We start from the raw sequence: 23,505 nt of genomic DNA on the forward strand, positions 1-23,505 counted from the left end.
TGAGTTGTACTTTTTAGAGAAATCATTAGTTTCACCATATAGTGTACTGGAAAATGGGAAAAAAATTCCAAGTGATGTGAAATTGTAAAAAAAAAGTGCAATTGCACGATTATTTTTGGGATATTTTATTTACCATGTTCACTGTATGGTAAAACTGGTGTATTCACATGATGCCTTACATCACTATGAGTTTGTAGATACCAAACATATCTACTTTTACTTTTCTGTAATAAAGAAAAAAAGTTGAAAAAAGTGGTAAAAAAAAATTCAGAAGTTCGAAAAAAGAAATGCGCTTTTTGTGCCATTTTCTTAAACCGGTAGCTTTCTCATTTTTCAAGGTCTGAGGGATCAGTGATGGCTTATTTTTTGCGTCCTGAGTTGGTGTTTTTAATTATTCCATTTTTGTACAGATGCTACTTTTTGATCGCCTGTTATTATATTTTTTTAAAATTTTGCGGCAACCAAAAAATTTAATTTTTGCATTTGGAATTTTTTTCTCCTCCCACCATGTACCGATCAGATTGATTTTATGTTTTGATAGATCGGGCATTTCTGAGGGCAGCGATACCAAATATGTATATTTTTAATTTTTTAACTGTTTTATTTTCAATGGGGAAAATGGGGAGTGATTTGAACTTTTAGGTTTTTTTATTTTTTCATAATTTTAAAAACTTTGTTTTTCAACTTTTTTTTCTTTATTTTACTAGTTCCCCTAGGGAAATTTATCACTGCACAGGCTGAATGATTGTACCCTCACCCATTCCCTCTACACTGTGAGCCCTCGCAGGCAGGGTGTCTTGTCTCCTCTTATACTAGTCTGTTTTGTATTGTTAATTATTGATGTACTTGTTTTTATGTATACCCTTTCACTTGTAAAACGCCATGGAATAAATGGTGCTATAATAATAATAATAATAATAATAAGTAAATAATAATAATAATAATAATTTGTTGATCAGAGCTACACAGCTCTGATCAGCAGAAATGCTTCTTTTCTGTGAGAGCCGGCGCTGACCCGTCGCTACCATGGCAACCATTGGTTCCCCATGATCCCGTCATTTAAATCAATCTAAATCAATTTAAATCGCGCTGTCACATTTTGACAGTGCGATCTAACGGGTTAACATGCATAGGTGGATCACGTATCCACCTACGTCTGTTAGCCAAACATGTCTGCTGATCAGATCAACAGACATGTGGAGAGATCACCGCTGACTCACTGCAGCAGCCGGCGGTGATTAGCAGGTCATGACCAAGGACGTACCGCTACGTCCTTGGTCATAAAGGGATTAAAGTCACAGTGAAACAAAATCTTTAGTGGCGGTTACACCCCCTTCACTAGTTTGTTGCAATCTTTTGGTGGTTGTGCTTTTTTTTCCAGTACAGCATGTTTTACATGTAGCATTTTGTGCTGCTGAATAAATATATTGGCGCCATGTAAATAACAATAATTATTTTGAAGATATTTCCCTTTAGATATTAATTAGTGATGAGCGAGCATGCTTGTAACTACTCGGTACTCGCACGAGTATCGCTGTACTCGGGCTGCTCGGCGGGGACCGAGTAATCTCGCGATACTCGTGCTGTACTCGTGGTCTTCATTTCTGCATGTTGGCGCTCTTTTGAGAGCCAGCCCTCATGCAGGGATTGGCTGGCAGACCACTGCAATGCCACAGCCCTGTTAGTTGTGGAATTGCAGTGATTGGCCGGCCTGCACAGCGTGACCGAGCCTTTATATCGGCCGGCGCGCTGTGCTCTGCTCACAGCTATCCAGACTGTCAGTGCAGGGAGAGTGTCGCTGATTCAGGGAAAGCTTTGCGGCCCTTTATAGCTTTTTCAGTTGCAGGGCTGCAAACAGTGTGACCAAAAGTCCTTCTCAGGACTATTCTAGTTGTATACAGGCAGGCAGGGTATAGCCAGGTCGGAGTACAGTAGCAGAGTCCTTCTCAGGACTATTGTTGCTATATACAGGCAGGGTATAGCCAGGTCTGAATACAGGCTAGTGACCAAAAGAGTCCTTGTCAGGACTATTGTACCAGTATACAGGCAGGCAGGCAGGCAGGGTAGTGGTGACCGTATACCAGCCTTCATCATATCTGGGGCTGGTGTACACAGTGTAAAACAGTCCAGATAGTGTCTGACTTGTCTGTAATTGTCGCTCCCCAAAAAAACCTGTTAGGTTCTTATTGCGTCCGTGCTTGGTTTTTAAAACCGCACGTGTGTGCCTGTTGGTGGCAGCGTACAGGTGCACTTGTGTGCAATTTCCAGAAACTTTGATATAACGCACAAGTAGTGAATATACACGTCAGCAGTGCACAGCATTGCAAAATGCGCAAGGGCATTGGCAAGGAACAAGGAAGTGGACGTGATGGTGGTGCAGGCAGAGGCCGAGGTCGTGGGCAAGCTCTAATTTCGCCACAACAAAGGGCCACATCTAGTCGCTCGCACGTCCTGTCCCAAATTCTTGGGGACCGCAGCAGTACACCGCTCTTGAACCAAGACCAGTGTCAACAGGTTGTTAGTTGGATAGCAGATAATGCTTCCAGTCAGATTGGCACCACCACAAACACTCTGTCTTCCACATGGTCAAGTGTCAGTAGCCGTGATACTGCACCGCACATTTCTGAACCTGATCCTCCTTCCTACCACCAGGCTGAGTACACGTCCTCCTCGGACATTAATGATCCCACACTTGGACACTCGGAAGAGCTGTTCACGTTTCCATTCACACATTCTGGCCTCTCGCCAGCTCATATTGAAGTGGGTCATGAGGAGATCGTCTGTACAGATGGCCAAATATTTGAGCAGCCACGTTCTCACGAAGTTGGCAACGCGTCTCAACAAGTGGTGGACGATGATGAGACACAATTGTCAGCAAGTCAGGAGGAGGAGCAGGGTGCGGAAGAGGAAGACGACGTGGTGGATGATCCAGTAACTGACCCAACCTGGCAGGAGGATATGCAGAGCGAGGACAGCAGTGCACAGGGGGAGGGAGGCGTAGCATCACAACAGGCAGTAAGAAGCAGGGTGGTGGCCCCAGGCAGAAGTCAGGCAACCGTTCCCCGGAACAACACGACGACACAAGGTGCCTGTACAAATGTTAGGTCTTCCCGAGTCTGGCAGTTTTTTAAGTTGGATCCAGATGATTCAAAAAAGGCCATTTGCAACACCTGCCGTGCCAGCATCAGCAGGGGTACCAAAACTAGCAGCCTGACCACCACCAGCATGATCAGGCACATGTCAGCCAAGCACCCGACTTTGTGGGAAGTACAACAGAGTCGAGGAGCAGTGCTTGCTGATGTCACTGCTACGTCTTCGCTGGTTGTGCATGCGAGCCAATCCCCTGTCCATGCTGCCTGCGAACAAGCCTCCTCCACTCCTGCACCTGCAGTTGCCTACACAGAAAGAACACCATCATCAAGCACGTCCTTGTCCCAGCGCAGCGTTCAGTTATCCATTCAGCAAACCTTTGAACGCAGGCGCAAATACACTGCCAACACCCCACATGCCACAGTTCTAAATGCTAACATTTCGCGACTGCTTGCGCTGGAAATGTTGCCTTTTAGGCTGGTGGAGACAAAAGCATTCCGTGACCTGATGGCGGCAGCTGTCCCACGTTACTCGGTCCCCAGCCGCCACTATTTCTCCCGGTGTGCCGTCCCCGCGTTGCATAACCACGTGTCACAAAACATCACACGTGCCCTGAACAACGCTGTTTCACCCAAGGTCCACCTAACCACAGACACGTGGACAAGTGCTTGTGGGCAAGGCCGCTACATCTCGTTGACGGCACACTGGGTTAATATTGTGGAAGCTGGGACCCAGTCTGAGCGAGGGACGGAACACGTCCTTCCCACACCAAGGTTTGCAGGCCCTACCTCAGTCAGTGTTTCACCCACACTCTACAGCTCCGGAATGTCATGCTCTTCAGCCTCCTCCTCCTCCTGCGCATCCTCATCCACTGTACCCTCCACACCAGTCACAAGCTGGAAGCACTGCAGCACTGCCTCGGCAAAGCGGCAACAGGCTGTGCTGAAGCTAATCTGCATAGGTGACAAACCCCACAATGCAGAAGAGCTGTGGACAGCTCTGAAAAAGCAGGCAGATCACTGGCTCACACCTCTGAACCTAAAGCCAGGAAAGGTCGTGTGTGACAATGGCCGGAACCTGGTGGCGGCTTTGAGGCGAGGCCAGCTGACACATGTTCCATGCGTGGCCCATGTGCTCAACCTCGTGGTTCAGCGGTTTCTAAAGTCATACCCAGAGCTGTCTGATCTGCTGGTAAAAGTTCGCCGCCTGTCTGCACATTTTCGAAAGTCACCTACTGCTTCAGCCGGCCTTGCCGGCTTTCAGCGCCGTTTGCATCTTCCGGCTCACAGACTGGTGTGTGATGTCCCCACGCGTTGGAATTCAACTCTGCACATGTTGGTCAGGATATGTGAGCAGAAGAGGGCAGTTGTTGAGTACCTGCATCACCTAAGCCGTCGGGAAATGGGTCAAACTCCACACATAACACCTGAGGAGTGGAGATGGATGTCAGACCTATGTACCATCCTCCAAAACTTTGAGGACTCCACCAAGATGGTGAGTGGTGATGACGCCATTATTAGCGTCACCATACCGCTACTCTGCCTTCTAAAACGGTCTCTGCTGAAAAACAAACATGATGCATTGCAGGCGGAGCGCGATGAGTTGCAGCAAGAAACAGTAGTGGGTGTGGGTGATAACGCACAGCCCAGCCTCGTCTCATCACAACGTGCAGTGGAGGACTATGACGAGGAGGAGGATGAAGACATGGAGCAACTCTCCGGCCAAATTGAGGATATGACATGCACACCAGTCATATCCTCGGTTCAGCGTGGCTGGCCAGAGGACAGGGTAGATGAGGAGGAGGAGGAGGAGGAGGAGGAGGAGGACAGCATGTTCAGTCATCTTGTTGGTCAGGCTACTGAAGTCCTGGCTGTTAAGAGTCTGGCGCACATGGCTGACTTTATGGTAAGCTGCCTGTCTCGTGACCCTCGCGTTAAGAACATCTTGGCCGACAATCATTACTGGTTGGTAAAACTGTTAGACCCACGCTACAAGGAGAACTTTTTGTCTCTTATTCCCGTGGAGGAGAGGTCAACCAAAATGCAGCAGTTCCGGAAGGCCATAGTCACGGAAGTAGGCAAAGCATTCCCCTCACAAAACGCTAGCGGCATAGGTCAGGAATCAGTGGACAACCGAGGCGTACAGCCGAGAGAGGCACAAGTCCAATCCGCCAGAGGTAGGGGAACAGTCTTTAAGATGTGGGACAGTTTTCTCAGCCCCTCACGTACCACAGCCCCTGAGGTGCGGGGTAGTGCCACAAGAAATCCTAAGTTTGCCCAGATGCTGAAGGAGTACCTTGCAGATCGAACAACTGTACTCCGACATTCCTCTGTGCCTTACAATTATTGGGTATCCAAGCTGGACACGTGGCATGAATTGGCTCTCTACGCCTTGGAAGTCCTGGCCTGCCCTGCTGCTAGCGTTTTGTCAGAGCGTGTTTTTAGTGCCGCAGGTGGAATCATTACAGATAAACGCACCCGCCTGTCAACTGAAAATGCTGACAGGCTGACTCTGATCAAGATGAACAAGGGTTGGATTGGGCCAGACTTCACCACACCACCAGCAAATGAGAGCGGAATTTAAAGTTTGCCATGTACCTCCACTCACCCATGGGTACACACTTCTGGACTTTGGATAATCGCTGGACTGCTCCTCCTTCTCCTCATGCGCCACCATGATGATGACCGTTACAAATTGCAATACTTAGGCCTTTGTTTCAGGTATACCCCCAGTGGTAATTTTTTCGCCCATTCTTTGCAGAATGGACATTACAACGACAGGAGACCCGCTCCTTTGCAATGGGAACAATGTTTTGAGGCCCTCATGCACGTCTCTACCCAGGGACAACGTGGAGCCTCCCAATTTTTGGCTGCCCTGCCTAAGGGCTATACTATAATACACCCACTTCCTGACAATGGACACTTAATGTTTTGAGGCCCTCATGCACGTCTCTACCCAGGGACAACGTGGAGCCTCCCAATTTTTGGCTGCCCTGCCTAAGGGCTATACTATAATACACCCACTTCCTGACAATGGACACTTAATGTTTTGAGGCCCTCATGCACGTCTCTACCCAGGGACAACGTGGAGCCTCCCAATTTTTGGCTGCCCTGCCTAAGGGCTATACTATAATACACCCACTTCCTTACAATGGGCACTTCAGGTTTACAGGCCATCATGCACGTCTCTATCCAGGGACAATGTGGAGCCTCCCATTTTTTGGCTGCCCTGCCTAAGGGCTATACTAAAATAGACCCACTTCCTTACAATGGGCACTTCAGGTTTACAGGCCATCATGCACGTCTCTATCCAGGGACAATGTGGAGCCTCCCAATTTTTGGCTGCCCTGCCTAAGGGCTATACTAAAATAGACCCACTTCCTTACAATGGGCACTTCAGGTTTACAGGCCATCATGCACGTCTCTATCCAGGGACAATGTGGAGCCTCCCAATTTTTGGCTGCCCTGCCTAAGGGCTATACTACAATAGACCCACTTCCTTACAATGGGCACTTCAGGTTTACAGGCCATCATGCACGTCTCTATCCAGGGACAACGTGGAGCCTCCCAATTTTTGGCTGCCCTGGCAAAGGGCTATACTAAAATAGACCCACTTCCTTACAATGGGCACTTCAGGTTTACAGGCCATCATGCACGTCTCTATCCAGGGACAATGTGGAGCCTCCCAATTTTTGGCTGCCCTGGCAAAGGGCTATACTAAAATAGACCCACTTCCTTACAATGGGCACTTCAGGTTTACAGGCCATCATGCACGTCTCTATCCAGGGACAATGTGGAGCCTCCCAATTTTTGGCTGCCCTGCCTAAGGGCTATACTACAATAGACCCACTTCCTTACAATGGGCACTTCAGGTTTACAGGCCATCATGCACGTCTCTATCCAGGGACAACGTGGAGCCTCCCAATTTTTGGCTGCCCTGGCAAAGGGCTATACTAAAGTAGACCCACTTCCTTACAATGGGCACTTCAGGTTTACAGGCCATCATGCACGTCTCTATCCAGGGACAATGTGGAGCCTCCCAATTTTTGGCTGCCCTGGCAAAGGGCTATACTAAAATAGACCCACTTCCTTACAATGGGCACTTCAGGTTTACAGGCCATCATGCACGTCTCTATCCAGGGACAATGTGGAGCCTCCCAATTTTTGGCTGCCCTGCCTAAGGGCTATACTACAATAGACCCACTTCCTTACAATGGGCACTTCAGGTTTACAGGCCATCATGCACGTCTCTATCCAGGGACAACGTGGAGCCTCCCAATTTTTGGCTGCCCTGGCAAAGGGCTATACTAAAATAGACCCACTTCCTTACAATGGGCACTTCAGGTTTACAGGCCATCATGCACGTCTCTATCCAGGGACAATGTGGAGCCTCCCAATTTTTGGCTGCCCTGCCTAAGGGCTATACTACAATAGACCCACTTCCTTACAATGGGCACTTCAGGTTTACAGGCCATCATGCACGTCTCTATCCAGGGACAATGTGGAGCCTCCCAATTTTTGGCTGCCCTGCCTAAGGGCTATACTATAATACACCCACTTCCTGACAATGGACACTTAATGTTTTGAGGCCCTCATGCACGTCTCTACCCAGGGACAACGTGGAGCCTCCCAATTTTTGGCTGCCCTGCCTAAGGGCTATACTACAATAGACCCACTTCCTTACAATGGGCACTTCAGGTTTACAGGCCCTCATGCACGTCTGTATGCAGGGGCATTGGTGAACCTCACAATTTTGGACTGCCCTGGCAAAGGAAAATACTACAAAGACTCACTTCCTCAAAATGGGCACATTAGACTGAAGAGGCCTTCATGTACGTCTCTTCTCAGGGACATCGGAGTGCCACACAATGTTTTCACGTAAAATCTTTCATGTATTAATCTCAAAAAGTAACATACACCAGCTCTATCTCACTATTGGGTATGTGCCCTTAACATTTCCGCCATGAAAAATCATTTTGGGGTCATTTTGGAAGGTTTTCTGGTGAGTCCGTAAAAATGGCGTAAAACGCGGACAAAATTGTTCACAGCTGTGACTTTTCAGTGATAAATGCTTCAAGGGGTCTTCCCCATGCTGTTGCCATGTCATTTGAGCACTCTTCTGAGACTTTTGTGACATTTTTAGGGTTTCTCCATGCTGCCGGGGGGTCATTTCACAAAAATACTCGGGTCTCCCATAGGATAACATTGGGCTCGTTGCTCGGCCCGAGTACACGAGTATCTTGGGAGGCTCGGCCCGAGCTTCGAGCACCCGAGCTTTTTAGTACTCGCTCATCACTAATATTAATCTGTACAAAAATTGCTCTCTAAACAAACAAAACTCTAATATCACATACAGAAATATGTGTCAGTTTCCGAAGTAGCAACTCGGCATTATCATCATCTTCCCTCAACAAGTCCCATTTCAAGGTCAGGATGGGAGTGATGCCAGCACTTAATTAATGTCATATTGTTATTTATTTGTTTGCAGGAATGTAGTGTTATGCTAATGTAAAGTGACGTTAGCCTTATGCTCAATTACAGTCATTGGTTTTGAGATGTCGTTTATTCAATAATGGGTTCTACTGGGAAAATAATAGTTGTTCCTAATATAGAGTTTGGCTACTTGCCCTAGATTACATGGCAAATGTGCAATAACTGCAACTTGATATCACGACAACTGTTTATCCACGGAGAACATGCATAATTTATAAACAAAAACTATTAGATGTTTTATATTTTAAAAAGTTAGTAATATAATTTTAAAAGCATTACCAAAATGTTTTGATGCTTTGAAGAATAACTGTGTTGAAAGGAAACTCAACATTTTGTTGAAAAGAATATCCCCGACCTTGTTATGAAACTCTAAAGGCCGCTTTACACACAACAATATCGCTAGCGATCTCGTTAGCAATGTGACACACCCAGATCGTAGTTATGATTTGCCGAGATCACTCATAGGTCGTTTTGTAGCGATCACATGTACACATCTCACAAACAACGCTACATCATTCAGCGATATATTGTTTGACCAAGGCGGTCGTGTGGATGTTGTTCATCGTTGGCAGGGTGTCAAACGTAGCAATATGTCTGCTGCGTTCCAAACGACGAACAATATTTTGAAACTGAACAACGTGTCAACGATCAACGATTTTCACCCTATTTGCGATCGTTCGGAGTCGCATGTAGGTGTCACACACAACGACGTCGCTAACGATGACGGAAGTGCATCACGAAAACCGTGACCCCGACGACATATCGTCAGATAAATCGTAGTGTGTAAAGCGGCCTTAAGATGCTTGAATCGGGTTCAATGCATAAATGCGGGGGAGATATTTCAACAATGTGAAGATTCACAAGTGATAAATAATTTCCGAGAACACTGAAAGAGCTTCACTTCAGAAATGTGTGAGGATCCAGTGAAAGGATCCAAAAAAATCACTGATTTTCAAAGAGGATGAATTGTTAAGGGACTGACAAAAAAGACAAGGGGGGAATCTTCTATGGCTACTATGCCCATTTTCTGGTGTAAAAAAGTAGCAAATTATGGCACACACTTTTTACGCATGGTACTTTCATTAAAGGTGGATGAGACTTAATAGAAGAGATGACGCTGTACACAACTAGTGATGGGTAAATCCGAACTAGTATCCATGCACTGACCCCGAACACGGAGTTCTCAGGGAACTCTGTGTAACTGATCGGATTCTGCTATGCAAATAATTAAAAAGCAATTAAGGAAAAGAAAAGGGAATAAAGCATGAGAACTATACTTACCGAGTCTCCTGAGCAGTTTTAACACTACTTCCAGGTCCGATAATTAACTCTTAGGCTATGTGCACATGCTGCGTTTTTTTGACGCTGCGTTTTTGTGCGTTTTTGGCCGCTAAAAACGCACAAAAACGCACCTGCGTCGAAAAAACGCGGCAAAAAACGCACGCGTTTTGCCGCGATTTGGTGCGTTTTTTGCTGCGTTTTGCTGCGTTTTTGCTCACTGCGTCCTTATGCGTTTTTTATCAGTGAACAAAAAAAAAAAGGTCTGATGTCATTTCCTTCTTCAATGTGTTCTTCATTCTCCACTAGTGTATGCAGAAGAGCAGACAGCTGCAGAACTACAAGGCTCAGCATCCTCGATCCAATAGTGTATGCAGGACAGCAGACAGCAGCTGTCGAACTACAAGGCTCAGCATCCTCCATCCAATAGTGTATGCAGGAGAGCAGACAGCAGCTGTCGAACTACAAGGCTCAGCATCCTCCTTCCAGGACTGTATGCAGGATTTCTTTGCCCCCCCCAAAAAAAAAAATGACGTGGGCTTCGCCATATTTTTGTATGCTAGCCGGGTACAGCAGGCAGGTACGGGCTGCCCCCAACCCCCAGCTGCCTATTTGTACCCGGCTGGGAACCAAAAATATAGGGAAGCCCTTTTTTTTTAAATTATTTCATGAATTTCATGAAATAATTTAAAAAAAAAATGACGTGAGCTTCGCCCCATTTTTGAGTCCAGCCAGGTACAACTAGGCAGCTGGGGATTGGAATCCACAGTGCAGGGTGCCCATGCTTTCTGGGCACCCCCGCTGTGAATTGCAGTCCCGCAGCCACCCCAGAAAATGGCGCTTTCATAGAAGCGCCATCTTCTGGCGCTGTATCCAACTCTTCCGGCTGCCCTGATGCCGGGTGGCTAGCCAGGTAATAATGGAGTTAGGGCTAGCTGTATATTATCAGCTAGCCCTAAGCCCGAAATTCATGGTGTCACGCCAATATTAGACATGGCCACCATGAATTTCTAGTAAAGATAAAAAAAAAACACAACACAGAAAAATATTTTTATTAGAAATAAAACACAACACAATTAGTGACTCCATCTTTATTGAAATAAAGAACCCCCCTCCGCAGTAATCCTGGGTCAGGGTCCCGCGCCGTCCAATCAGGATCCAATATCATCTGATCGGTTTGCTGGAAGGCAAAGTGATCAGATGATGTGTCAGGATCAAGTGCCTGAATCACATCACACATCAGCTGATTGTATAAAAGCCGATTATACAATCAGCAGATGCATCAGTAGAAAAAAAAAAAAAAAATAATACTCACTTATGTGCTGAATTACCGGCAGCTCCCGGAGCGATGGGGCGGGAGTCTGATCCTGTCCGATCGCTGCAGCAGCTGCCGGTAATCAGGGATGAAGTCTCCTGACGCATCCGCTGATACCGGCCGGGCGCCCGCGTCAGCCCGAGACTCGATCAGCTGATGCGTCAGGTGACTGCATCAGGTGATCCATCGCCAGGTCCTGCAAGCAAGGTCCTGCCCCGGGGAGACTGCACACAGCCGGAGCGGGAGCGGCGATACCGTGACAGGAGCTGGGAGCGGGCATGGCACCGCGAGGCTGCACACAGGTGAGTATAACTTTTTTTTTTTTTTATTCTACTGTTAACTTTTGTTTTCGCAGCCGCTTCCACCTCCTGCCTGTACATGGCGCCGCACGGCAGCATACATGCACAGGACGGGAGATGGACGCGGCGGTGACGGTACCAGGAGGATTCATGCTTCTGTCTATACTGACAGAAGGAATCCTCTTCCTGTACACGTCACTTTACTACCCACCTCCTGCGCTTATAGCTGCGTTTTTGGTCTTAGAAACGCACCAAAACGCAGCTATTTGCGTTTCTCATTGCGTCTTTCAACATCCCATTGAACTCAATGGATGAAAAGCGCAGTGAAAAACGCGGGAATAATTGACATGCTGCGTTTTTGTGGTCACCACAAAAACGCAGCTGAAAAAAAACGCTGTGTGGGGACAGCAAAAATTAAGACTCATAGACTTTGCTGGGGAAGCAAAGTCATGCAGTTTTGAGGCCAAAAACGCACCCGGAAAACGCGCAAAAACGCCGAGAAAAACGCACCGTGTGCACATAGCCTTATTCATATTCACTTCCCTCATCCACGTCCACTGGCAGTCTTGGCGTGTGATTGGTTGCAGTCAGACCGCGACCCCATCCTATCCTAAAGCATCTGTAATTGCATGGAGTCAAGCTTGCTGTCTGCATTTTTATAACAGTGTAAAAATAAATAAATAAATAAATAATTAAATAAATACAAAAATTGGCCCAGGGTCCCTTCATCAGGCAGAGACTGAGTGAACTGCAGAGTGTGTTCATGTTCTGTGCCCACACGCTGTGACTTTGAAAAGCACCAGGTAAGTGCTGCTAAGAACAGTTCTACTTTTACATATGTGAGGTCATATGGCACATTTTAAATAAAAATAATTTAGAGTAGGACTGGCCCAAAGAGATTTGCCGTGACGTGGCGGGGTAGCTCAAGAAATTGCAATTTTTTGCCAAATCTCAAATTTTAATAATAGGTACAGTTTGGAATTTTTAGTGCAGTAGTGCACATTTAGTGCTGGCTATCTTGTTTTGTCTTCATTGAATGTGACTTTAGTATGTAGCAGAGTCGAGATCATCGTGTGACCTTATGTGGATTATGTCGAAACTGAGTATTTGGAGTTAATAAATTGGAAAAGAGGGTGAGGTTTTTTTGTATTTTATTTCAAATGAAGGATTATTTCGGTGTTTGTGTTTATTTCTTTTCACTTACAGGATTATGAATTGGGAGGTCTCAGATGCCTCCCATTACTAATATAGGGCTTAGTGGCAGCTGTGAGCTGTCAGTTACTACTTATATTACCTCAATTGCCACTGCAATCTTCAACTCCTCCGGGTCCAGACCACCGTCTGCAACCCAATCTACTTCTCCCCTGGGAGCTCCAACTCCCAGCTTCCTCGAGCTCCTCACTGCTCGAGGGCTACCACAGAACTGACTTGTCACCTCCCACCACCCTGCCTGACCCCTAGGTGGGCGGCCTTATTCCAGCTTAGCAGCCCACTAGTGTGCCTGACAGGGTGTGGTGCAAGGTGTGACTAGGATATGTGCATGCTGATGGAGGCAGTACTGCAAGTTGGGAACCCAGAACCATGGGGGTTGAGTCCTGCACTGGGAGATAAAGAGCGTGCAGTACCCTGTGACGACCTGACTAGTCCAGGGGCATCACACTAGCTATTGTATGTATCAACCCTAAAAGTCAATTACGACTCTTTAAGGATCCTTCCACTACTTCAAAATATATTATTACAGGGCTCATGGGAGTACAAATAAAAAAAAAAAAAAAATTAGCTACTAGATCCTTGCTACTGGTCTACTGGCTTTCTCTTCCGGCAGGTGGCATCAGCTGACTACTGCAGGCAGTCATTAGCCCTTGATTTTTGCAGTGGACATTTTTTTATCTAGGCTGAAAGAAAACAGTTGAAAGATGACTATTTTAGCCTGTCAGGGGTCGCTGATTATCTGAGAAGTGATTTTACACCAACTCTGGAAGAAGCACTAAGAGTCCAGGGGGAGATACAGTAAAAGGGGATGGGACAATAAAGGGGGAAGGGGTATGGGATGGGGAAGGTGGATGGGACAATAAAAGGGATGGGGCATGTCAATAAAGGGTTATTTTTCTTATTTTTTCCTACTACCAGAGTTCGTTATTGATCTCTTTAAAAGTAGTGGACAACTATTGTGTGAAGTTGATGTTTCTCCCTATAAATATTTCATGTACATTTTTAAAATTAGACCATTTTTTTGTCTAGATATATGGAGTATATTGTGCTTCCTTGAGTCCAACACTTTGCAATTTGAAATGCTCATTATCGACTACCCCAGACATATGTTGTAGAAGAGAGAAACGTTTTTCATACAATATTGCAAAACGTTCCGTTTCCTATAGTTTGTGAGAAATAAAAATGGACATTGGTTTGCTTACTCCAACAAAAAATACTTGGAAATTTATTCTCAAACGTTTGGCACTATACAGTATATGAATGGTTTTGTCCATTCAGGTTCTCTGTGTTTACAGCTCCTCTAGTGTAAGGTTAGGTTCACATTCTTTTTGAAGTAGATTTTGAAGCCCGATTGTATAAATATATATTTCCAGTCCATTATTTCTATATAAAGGGAGTTTCTCATCCCAAAATTCTAAGTCAAACAATTATACAGGTATGCATGAGACATATAAATATACATCAGTATCTCTAGTATAGATTTTAGTGGCTAGAAAAATGATTTATTTTGTATGCAAATGAGGGGGATTTCATGCACCCTTGGTGTGGCCAAAGGCTCAGTGCACTGTTACACCTTCAATTTGCATTCTGAGTATTGTCGAATCTTGATTTAGAGCCCTCAAGCTAGCACTCCCTGAACTCAATCAGCTGCTCCACACTTTCGTATGGAAGAAACCGTGCTCACAGTCAGTATGCACTTACATCAGTTCCTCCTTTTCGCAGTACCAAGCAGCAGCCGCAAATAGGAGCCAGTGATGAGAGTGCAAACGGACAATCAAGGGCCCAGCCCCGTTTATTATCCACTCGCATTTCTGGCTCCTGTCCGTGGCAACTTCTCAGTGCTGCAGTATACATGGTGGGCCATAAGTATGGATACACCCTGGGTGGGCCATAAGTGTGGATACACCCTGATAAAAAAGAGCAAAGTTTAATTCAAAATGACGGCTTTCAGGTGGCTGCCATGGGCGTCACCAGGCTTCAAATGGTTTGCCCCTCCCCTGTACTAATATGCACCCAGGGTGTATCCATACTTATGGCCCACCCTGTACATCACATATGAGGTTGACTCTCCCCAGGGCTTTGGGGTACTCGGTCCCGGGCTGTATATTACTGGGATATTTCACTGGGTGGCCGTTGCCCGGTTCCATGACCCTGGGGGTCGCTTGAAAGGGGTATTGTACAAGGGACAAAAAAAAAAAGTATTTTACATGATGCCACTTGCGGTATGCGGCTATATGGGGAAGCCACCGATGTAAAGTCTCTCACTGCTGGGGCTGGTAGTATTAGGTAGCTTAGGTGTGATGGTCCTAGGGGAGGATGATAGTGGTTGCAGTCACCGGAGCGTGGGACGGTGTCGCCGGTAAATAATGGAAACGAGGCAAGAGCTCCAGTTCAGGTGTTTTACTCACTGGTTAGAAGATTGCCCAAGAGCGTACTGGTTCACTGCTGGTAAGTCTCTGGTTATCTGGTGCAAGATCCAGGTGGTTACCAGTGTCAGTGTAAATGTCCTGTTTGTTCTCGCTGTCCAGCGATCAGCAGAAGGAACCTGGGCTTAGCACCTGCTCACAAGCCCCAGGCTCCCCAATGGAAAGATAAGCTGTGTGTTGTCCCTCCAGCACTGGTGCTCTCCTATACCCAGTCTGGTCTCATAGGACATCCCTCCAGAAAGCGCTCTATGTGTCATGGCTACCTCCTCTTATACCAAATGCGGCACCCGCCCCAATGGTTGTCCTGGTGAACGGGAAGTCCCATACTGCTGGATGGCTAACTCTCCCTGTCCACCCCAGTCAACCCCCTGTTGTGGGGAAGGAACCTAACTGCATGTGAAACGTGTCTGGTGTGAGCACCAGCAAACCACCTGTCACTTACCCCAGATAGATACTGCTCCATAAGGTGCCAGAGCCTCAGGGCCGCCACAAGGCGAGGATATATAAGAGCAGGTTGACAACTTAATCTCTGGCTTCCCTGACTTTAGGGAGCTGAATTTTAAAATATTTCACTTATCTATATTCAATTTAAAAAAGGAGCAGGCATCATATAGCATTTTGCCTTTGCTTGCAAATGGGTAAGTAGCACCCCTGAGTGAATATATGCCTGAATATATATTAAAGGAAATACTAACCATTATTTAGTTTAGTGTTATAACTGCAATAGCTCTTTTAACCCCTTCTTGATCAAGAAAGTATATATACGTCCTTGTCGATATATGGCCCTTTAATGCGGGCTCGTGAGGCAAACCGGCATTATTCACCACACATGTCTGCTGATCTGATCAACAGACATATGCAGCTAACAGGCATGGGTGGATCTCCATCCACCCATGCCTGTTAACCTCTTGGATCCCACTGTTAAATTCTGACAGCACAATCTAATGCGCTCTGGCGGGGATCACTCTGTTCTCCACCTACATCAGCAACACCGCAACGCAGTCACAACAGTGCGGCGTCATTTGATGACCCCTGTTGCTGTCATGACTAACCTCAAAGCAAAGCATCGGCATTCACAGGAGAACAGTATTTCTGCTGATCAGAGGGATGCTGAAGCATCACCTCAATCAGTAGAAGTGATTGGAAAGTGCAGGCATAAAGTAGGGGACTAGTAAAATCAATAATAAATGTAAGAAATAAAGTTTTTAAAAATATTAAAAAAAACCTAAGTTCAAATCACCCCCCTTTTGCCCCATTGAAAACAAAAACATTAAAAAAATACACATTTGGTATCGCCGCATTCAGAAATTCCTGATTTATCAAAATCTAAAATAAATTAATCTGATGAGTATACGGCATAGCGAAAATAAAAATCAAACCACCAGAATTACATTAGAGTTTTTTGATTGCTGCAAAATTGCATTAAAATGCAATAATAGGAGATCAAAACATCGCATCTACATAAAAATTATATAATTAAAAATGCCAGCTCAAGATGCAAAAAATAAGCCATCATTGAGCCCCAGATCCCAAAAAATGAGGACGCTACTGGTCTCGAAATATGGCACCAAAAGCACATTTTTTTTAATGCTTTCTGATTTGTTTGTCATCCCAGAAAAAAGTAAAACTATACATGTTTGGTATCTACAAACTCGTTCTCATCTGCAGAATCATTTTACCAGGTCAGTTTTACTATATAGTGAAAATGGTAAATAAAACACTCCCAAAAAAATTGTGGCATTGCGCTCTTTTAGTAATTTCACCGCACTTGGAATTTTTTGCCCGTTTTTCAGTACAATATGGGGCAGAATGAATAGTGTCATTCAAAAGTCCAACTCATCCCACAAAAAATAAGCCCTCATATGGGTATATTGATGGAAAAATAAAAACTTATGGATCTTGGAAAAAGGGGAGATAAAAACAAAAAATGGAAAATCACCCGGGGGTGAAGAGGGACCCTTATTCTGGGGTCAGTGGGGGTCTCATCATGTGAATAGGTCATTGCCTACTAAGGCCCCTTTCACATATCAGTTTTTTCCTGTCGTCACAATTCGCTGGCTCGACGGATCCGTCGCAGATTGTGGCAAAACTGATGCGACGTATCCGTTTTTCGACGGATCCGACTAGCTGGGGGCAAAATATACTTGGAGCTTGCTCAGTTAAAAAAACAGAATCCGTCGCCGGATTCCGTCATCTGACGGGTGACGACGGATCCTGCGCCCATTGGCTTCCATTCTACCAAACGACGGACGGCGATGGATCAGTTTTTTCGACGTAGACAAAAAACGTTACTGTGGACGTTGTCTCCGTCCGACGGACATTTTCCCACAGATCCGTTGAACGACAGATGAAATATGAGGCCATCTGTCGCAATCCGTCACTAATACAAGAGTTTATTTTCAAAATTCGACTGATTGTGACTGATGGCAAAAAACTGATGTGTGAAAAGGGCCTAACAAGGTATCTCCAGCAAAGCTTTCGGCAGACTACAAAACTGCAGACAGTGAATGGAGCATAAAGTAAAGACTGAGATCTCCCCATCATTCAGGACATGAGTATAAAACATAGGCAGATATAATTCCTCCTTTAAGAAAAATAATTTGCATATGCAAATCGAGAGAGTCTATAGTGGCAGCAGAAGAATATTTTGGTGAAATTCTTTAAAATCATAATTTAAAACAAAGGTACTAAAGCCAGACTTGATTATACGCTGTAATCAGCATGTTAGCGTTCCTCATGATAAGCTACTTGCAAGTCAAATCGCCTTATTTATACGAACGGGAAACATAACCGTAGCTTTGTATTTCATTTTCATTATGCAGTAACCAAGTGCATAAAAAAGTGATAAACTGAGTAGATTATATGACCCAGAAGTCATAGAGCAGTCACACAAATGCCGGGCGCAGTAGTCATTTCCTTTACAAAGTGCCTTTTATCACAACAGGGTGGCTTTACTATAATCATAAAATGTAATCGTAAAATGTCTCATTGTGAAATAAAAAAAACACTTACGAAAAAGCATATCCCATTCTACCATTCATATGAATTAAGAAAGAAGAAAAATAAACAAGTGGTCAAAAACCAAATCAATAGATTTGCAGAAATTCTACAAAGATCTAATTCTAAATTCAGGTTGGTTATAGGGAATAAAAAAAAAATCTATTACATGGGGACTGGCACATGTGAGGCCAAGCACGAGACCACCTGATTTTCTGTTGTTTATATTTCAAACTTCCAAAGTGCTGTAATTTCCAAATTTTAGACAAATTTTTACTAAGGATAAATGTGTCCTTATAGTCTCTTTGATAATGATGGGTGCACCCAGACTGTAAAAGTCTGGATCCGCGCGATTTCAAACATACCCAAGTGCCGGGACCCGGGCCCAGCATTCTCAGGGAACTCCGGGTAATGATCTAGATCCAGCAACTCGGGAAATAAAAAAATAAGGAAAACTAAAGAAAATAAGAATGACCCAAGCACATTATACTTACCGAGTCTCCAGCGCAGCTGTAACTGCTCTGGGGCCACTCACTCTACTTCTGGGGCCGCTCATTATCACTCATCTATATGCACTGCTTCCCCCATCCACCGCCAGTCCTGGCATCTGTGACTGGTTGCAGTCAGACGCACCCACAGCCTGTGTGACAGCGTCTGAATGCTTGCGATCACAGACCCTGTCTGCGGGTCCCTATCGTGGTGTAAAACTAAATAAATGAAGAAAAAAAAATGGTGTAGAGTCCCCCCAAATTATGATACCCAGCACAGATATAGTAGTTTATGGCTACAGGCTGCAGCACCCAGGCGTGCACTTATTTTGGCAATATATCCAAATAAGAGGGACCGCATGTGACTTTAAAAAAAATATAAAAAAATTAAAGTTTAAGAAACTAGCGTATGGTCCCCCCAATTTTGACACCCAGCCATAATAAACCCGACAGCTGGGGGCTGGTATTCTCAGGCTGGGGAGATCCATGGTTATTGGGCCCCTCCCAGCCTAAAAATAGCAGCATGCAGCTGCCCAGGATTGTTGCATCCATTAAATGTAACAATCCCGACACTTTACCAAGCTCATCCCAATTGCCATGATGTGGTGGCAATTGGGGTAATAAGGGATTTACCACCATTTTTAAGCAGGCCATTAATGTTTTTTTTTTCCAAACCCTTTAGACCCGCCGATGCTTGCTATCTGCGAGTTCGCCCATCACTACTCTTTGACCATCCAAGTTAACAAGGTATGCCATAATGAATATAGAAGCACATTGGTTCAGTCGTTGACACTTTCATCTTGCTGCACTTTGGTTACTCAGTGTGAATCTCAAGGGCAACATGGGTTCTGTGGTTTCCTCCCACACTCTAAATAAAAACATCTCTAATGGGTGAACTGAATTTGAGTGGAATTGAATTCTACTCAAATTTTACAAAATATATTATCGATTTCACTGATGAGGCCAGGGACAGTTCAGTGCAAGCATACGTAAGGTCATTAAGTTATGATGTCATGACATGAGCCTTGAGCTTGTGTTCACAGGCTTAGAAATGATTCGGAAGTCCAGGCCTAGCATGAAGTGGAAATTTAGGATTCATGTGGGTGATAAGAAGATATGATCACAGAGAAGAGCAGAGGGGCCAGACAGGTGAGCAGTGAGTAGAGGTGAGTATAAGTATTTTTTAATTTTTAAGCTTTTGATGGCCCTTTATGGTTCAGCAAAACAGTTGTCGGCAGCTGCTACCTTGCTGGATCCGTGTGGAAGTAAATTAAGTTAGCATTCAACAAGATTTTTGGAATATTCAAGGAGAATTCCATCCCACTCAAATATTTTCGCTCATATCTAATATCCAGTATAAAAACATAGGCAGAAAATGCAGCTACAATTTTATGGTACTGAGAGGACAACACAGCTCACAGCTCAGCAATAGAGATGAAAGAGAAAGCCTAAAACAGTGGACAAAAACTCAAGACAGTAATGTGTTCTACACCTGCAGCAGCGAAGATTATAGTAGTAGTCTACTAAAAATATGGTGAGAGAGAAAGATAGGAGAGGTGCTAGCTACATTGACAGATGCAGTGTGATTGATCAGTGACATGATGTAGCTACTATTTGTACTGAACAATTTGAATTACAATTGCACACATTTTTTTCTTATTCCTAAATGCACTACAAAACAGCAGCAAGCCAGTACAATATTTTTACAGAAAAATGTGAAAACTGTTTCAGACCGATGTAGTGTGCTTACTTGTCACAAACGACTACACTGAGTTTTTGCATTTCTACTGCAATCTTTTCTGGGAAAAGGAAATGTTTTTGTGAAGTTGGGAATGTCTTTTTTCAAAATATAAAAAAGTTCCTCAAAATTTAGAAATTTACCTGTGCCTGTCTACCTCACAAAGTGTGTTTCACAAACAATTTTTTTGCACATCTGTTTTCGTAGACAAATTTTACTTCTTTACATACAGCACCCTAGTGTAGGTGGTGGCTTTTTGTTCATACACCAACTAGACCTGGGCAAATCTATTTGAGTGGAATTTAATTCTACTTGAATTTTACAAATATCTGTAATCTACAGAATACAGATTTTTTTTTGTATGTCATTCCATGCAAATTCAGCAAAATAGTGAACATCTAACATCCAGTTTGCTGACTTGTAGAGGGAAAAGATTTAAAAAAAAAACAATTAAAAATTCATGCTCACCTCTCTGGGCAACTCAGCTGACTGCAGTCTCTTATATCAGTGTTTCCCAAACTCCAGTCCTCATGGCCCCCAACAAGTCATGTTTTCAGGATTTCCTTACTATTGAACAGGTGATGGAATCATTATCAAGGCATCACCTGTGCTATATTAAGGAAATCCTGAAAATATGACCTTTTGGGGGTCGTGAGGACTGGAGTTTGGGAACCAATGTCTTATATGGTCCTTAGTGCTTCTTCTTATCACAACCGCACATTGACACCCCATGACTCTTCACAATAGGTGGGGAAATGTGCACCAAGACCTTATGATGCGCTCTCTAGACAACAGCTAGGCCCAGGATGTCCTTGGACATGTACATAGTAACCTAGCACAAGGTGGCATTCCAGCCTAATGTGAGGATGTCCAGGGCTTCAGCAGATGGTGGTGATAAGACGGAGGACTATGGACAATATTAGTTGCTTTTTTCCCTAAATTTTATGTATATTATGCTCGTTATGATGCCTATGTCTAGATCCCAGAGCATAATAATGGACAGTCAATTCCGAGAAAATAAACTCTAAAAATCTAAAATCTAGGTAAAATCTACACAATTTGGCTCATTGGAGTCTTGTCAGATCCGCTAATTACTAATATCTACCTAGCATTTCTTATTACGTCATTTTTGGAAAAAGAGCTGACTTTTGTTAAAACATAAAATAGAAAAGAAATAATGAAAAAAAGTAGACATTTTACCGTGCATGGTTGGTTTTTTTGCATACCTGTTTTACAAATCCAATTTCCCAACCATAGATGCCTCACCTATACTACAGTCTTCTGCCAAATTTTGCTTTCTGGATGGGAATTTCTCCAACAATCATTTCCTGTTTTGTCTTTTTAGGCAGGAATTCAATAATTGGCGTTGAAAAGATTGTAAGAAGTTAATGTGAGAGTTGAATGAAAAAAGTGGATTAGCAATCATAGGGGTAGTGTAAAATAAAAAAAATACCACGGCTAAGAATGTGGGAGCTAATAGCAGCAAAAGCAGTGGCACCAGTTATTGTGACAGTAGTACTACCACAATTTTCCTCCTTTGGCTCTGGCAAGCATATTAGTATAAGGGTATGCTCACACAAGCGTATGAATCGGATGAGTGCAGTGCAAAAAAAATCTCACATTGCACTCGGACCAATGTTATTCAATGAGGGTCAGTTTTTTTCTCATCCAGATTCTAGATGAGAGAAAAGTCACAACATGCTGCGATTGTCAGTGAGAGCCGTGTGACTCGCACCCATACAAGTCTATGGGTGCAAGTGAAACATCTGACTGCACTCGGATGACATTGCGATAATCGCATCAGCTGACGATGGAGGAGATGGAGAGATTAACCCCTCCCTCTCCTCCGCAGCTGTGATCCAAACGCAGGATTGGATCACAGCTGCATGACACTCGGCTCACGCTGGCAGCATAGCGGAAGCCGAAGGTCATTAGCGTATCACATCCCATGCACTCGCATTGGATACCATACCATCGTGTGAATCCAGCCTAAAGGAAGCAAAGGGTATTATAGTCACAGGATGATGTTACCTCTGACAGCGACACTATCAGTTTGAGTCAGTGAGCTGCACAGTATATTCTGCCTGATCACAAATGACTGAGAAAAGATAATTTTTGGACCATTTTTTATTTTCAAAAAAAGGGAAATTTCTCTCAGTGCACTGCGTTATTATATGGGCTCTAGGATACTATTGGTTTGGCATGTATTTCTATTGTGAGTTCCCTTTGACATAACTAAGACTGTGTTTGACCTTGGAAGGGGTTGGATACAGTCCTAGGTGACCTCAGAGAGTTGCACATGTAATTTCAGGGTATTTGGAGGCTTTGTGGTACTGCAATTCGTGGTGAATCTTTTAGCCGTGGTTAGAATTTTTGAGAAAAATTCCATGAACCTGGCGAATATGAATTTCAAAAGATTCGATCATTTATAGTACAAACTTTTGACACTTCAGTCTTTAGGGTTTTTAAGCTCTGTAGCTGCACAGCCTTTGTTTCTGACATACTATCAGATCAAATAAATGCCAATAAGTTACAAGAATGACAACAGCAGATGTTGCTGAGGGCTTCTTTCAAAGTTGATGTTTGTTAGCGAATTTTTGTAGTTTTTGAATTGTATAATTGTTCAGTAGAATCACAACATAATCTGTTGTCTTTAGATTTCATTAAGTGCTTATTTAAGTGGTGGAATACCATTAAGAAAAAGTGCTGACTCTTCCAGAGGATAGTGTAGGACAATGACGCGTCTGTAACAGGGAGTAACACATCGTTCTCAGTAGCATGAAATCCTAACATATGTTTCCAGACAATGTGCTTATTATTTATTTAGGAGTGATCCAATAGACTCAGAATTCCAGTGTGCGGCCAACAAAATTGTTGATGACAGTTACAGGGAATGGTAATTAGATTTTTGTGTGGGAATTTCCGCCATGATTATGCAGCTGTCAAGTGATACACATACAAGATTAGATGTGGCGAAAAATAATCATGTCTTAAAGGAACAGCTTATTTGTTATCTTCTCGTGATGTTCTCCCATTGTTACTCTCATTGTGATTGACGTTTCTACAATTAGAATTATTCTTTTTCTCTTCGCACTATGGAAACACATGCAATGCATCTGTAGAGATGGGTTTCGAGGCAGGTGTGTCACATCTTCTGCCTGGTGTATTAT

At 44.1% G+C, this 23,505-nt stretch overlaps 1 protein-coding gene across 1 annotated transcript in view; it reads right to left on the bottom strand.

The window, feature by feature from the left end:
• ADARB2 (adenosine deaminase RNA specific B2 (inactive)) overlaps positions 1-23,505 on the bottom strand; it is a 998,136-nt gene that overhangs the window by 686,548 nt on the left and 288,083 nt on the right. The window lies entirely within an intron of this gene.

The sequence above is a fragment of the Anomaloglossus baeobatrachus genome, chromosome 6, assembly GCF_048569485.1.
Source record: "Anomaloglossus baeobatrachus isolate aAnoBae1 chromosome 6, aAnoBae1.hap1, whole genome shotgun sequence".
Lineage (NCBI taxonomy): Eukaryota > Metazoa > Chordata > Amphibia > Anura > Aromobatidae > Anomaloglossus > Anomaloglossus baeobatrachus.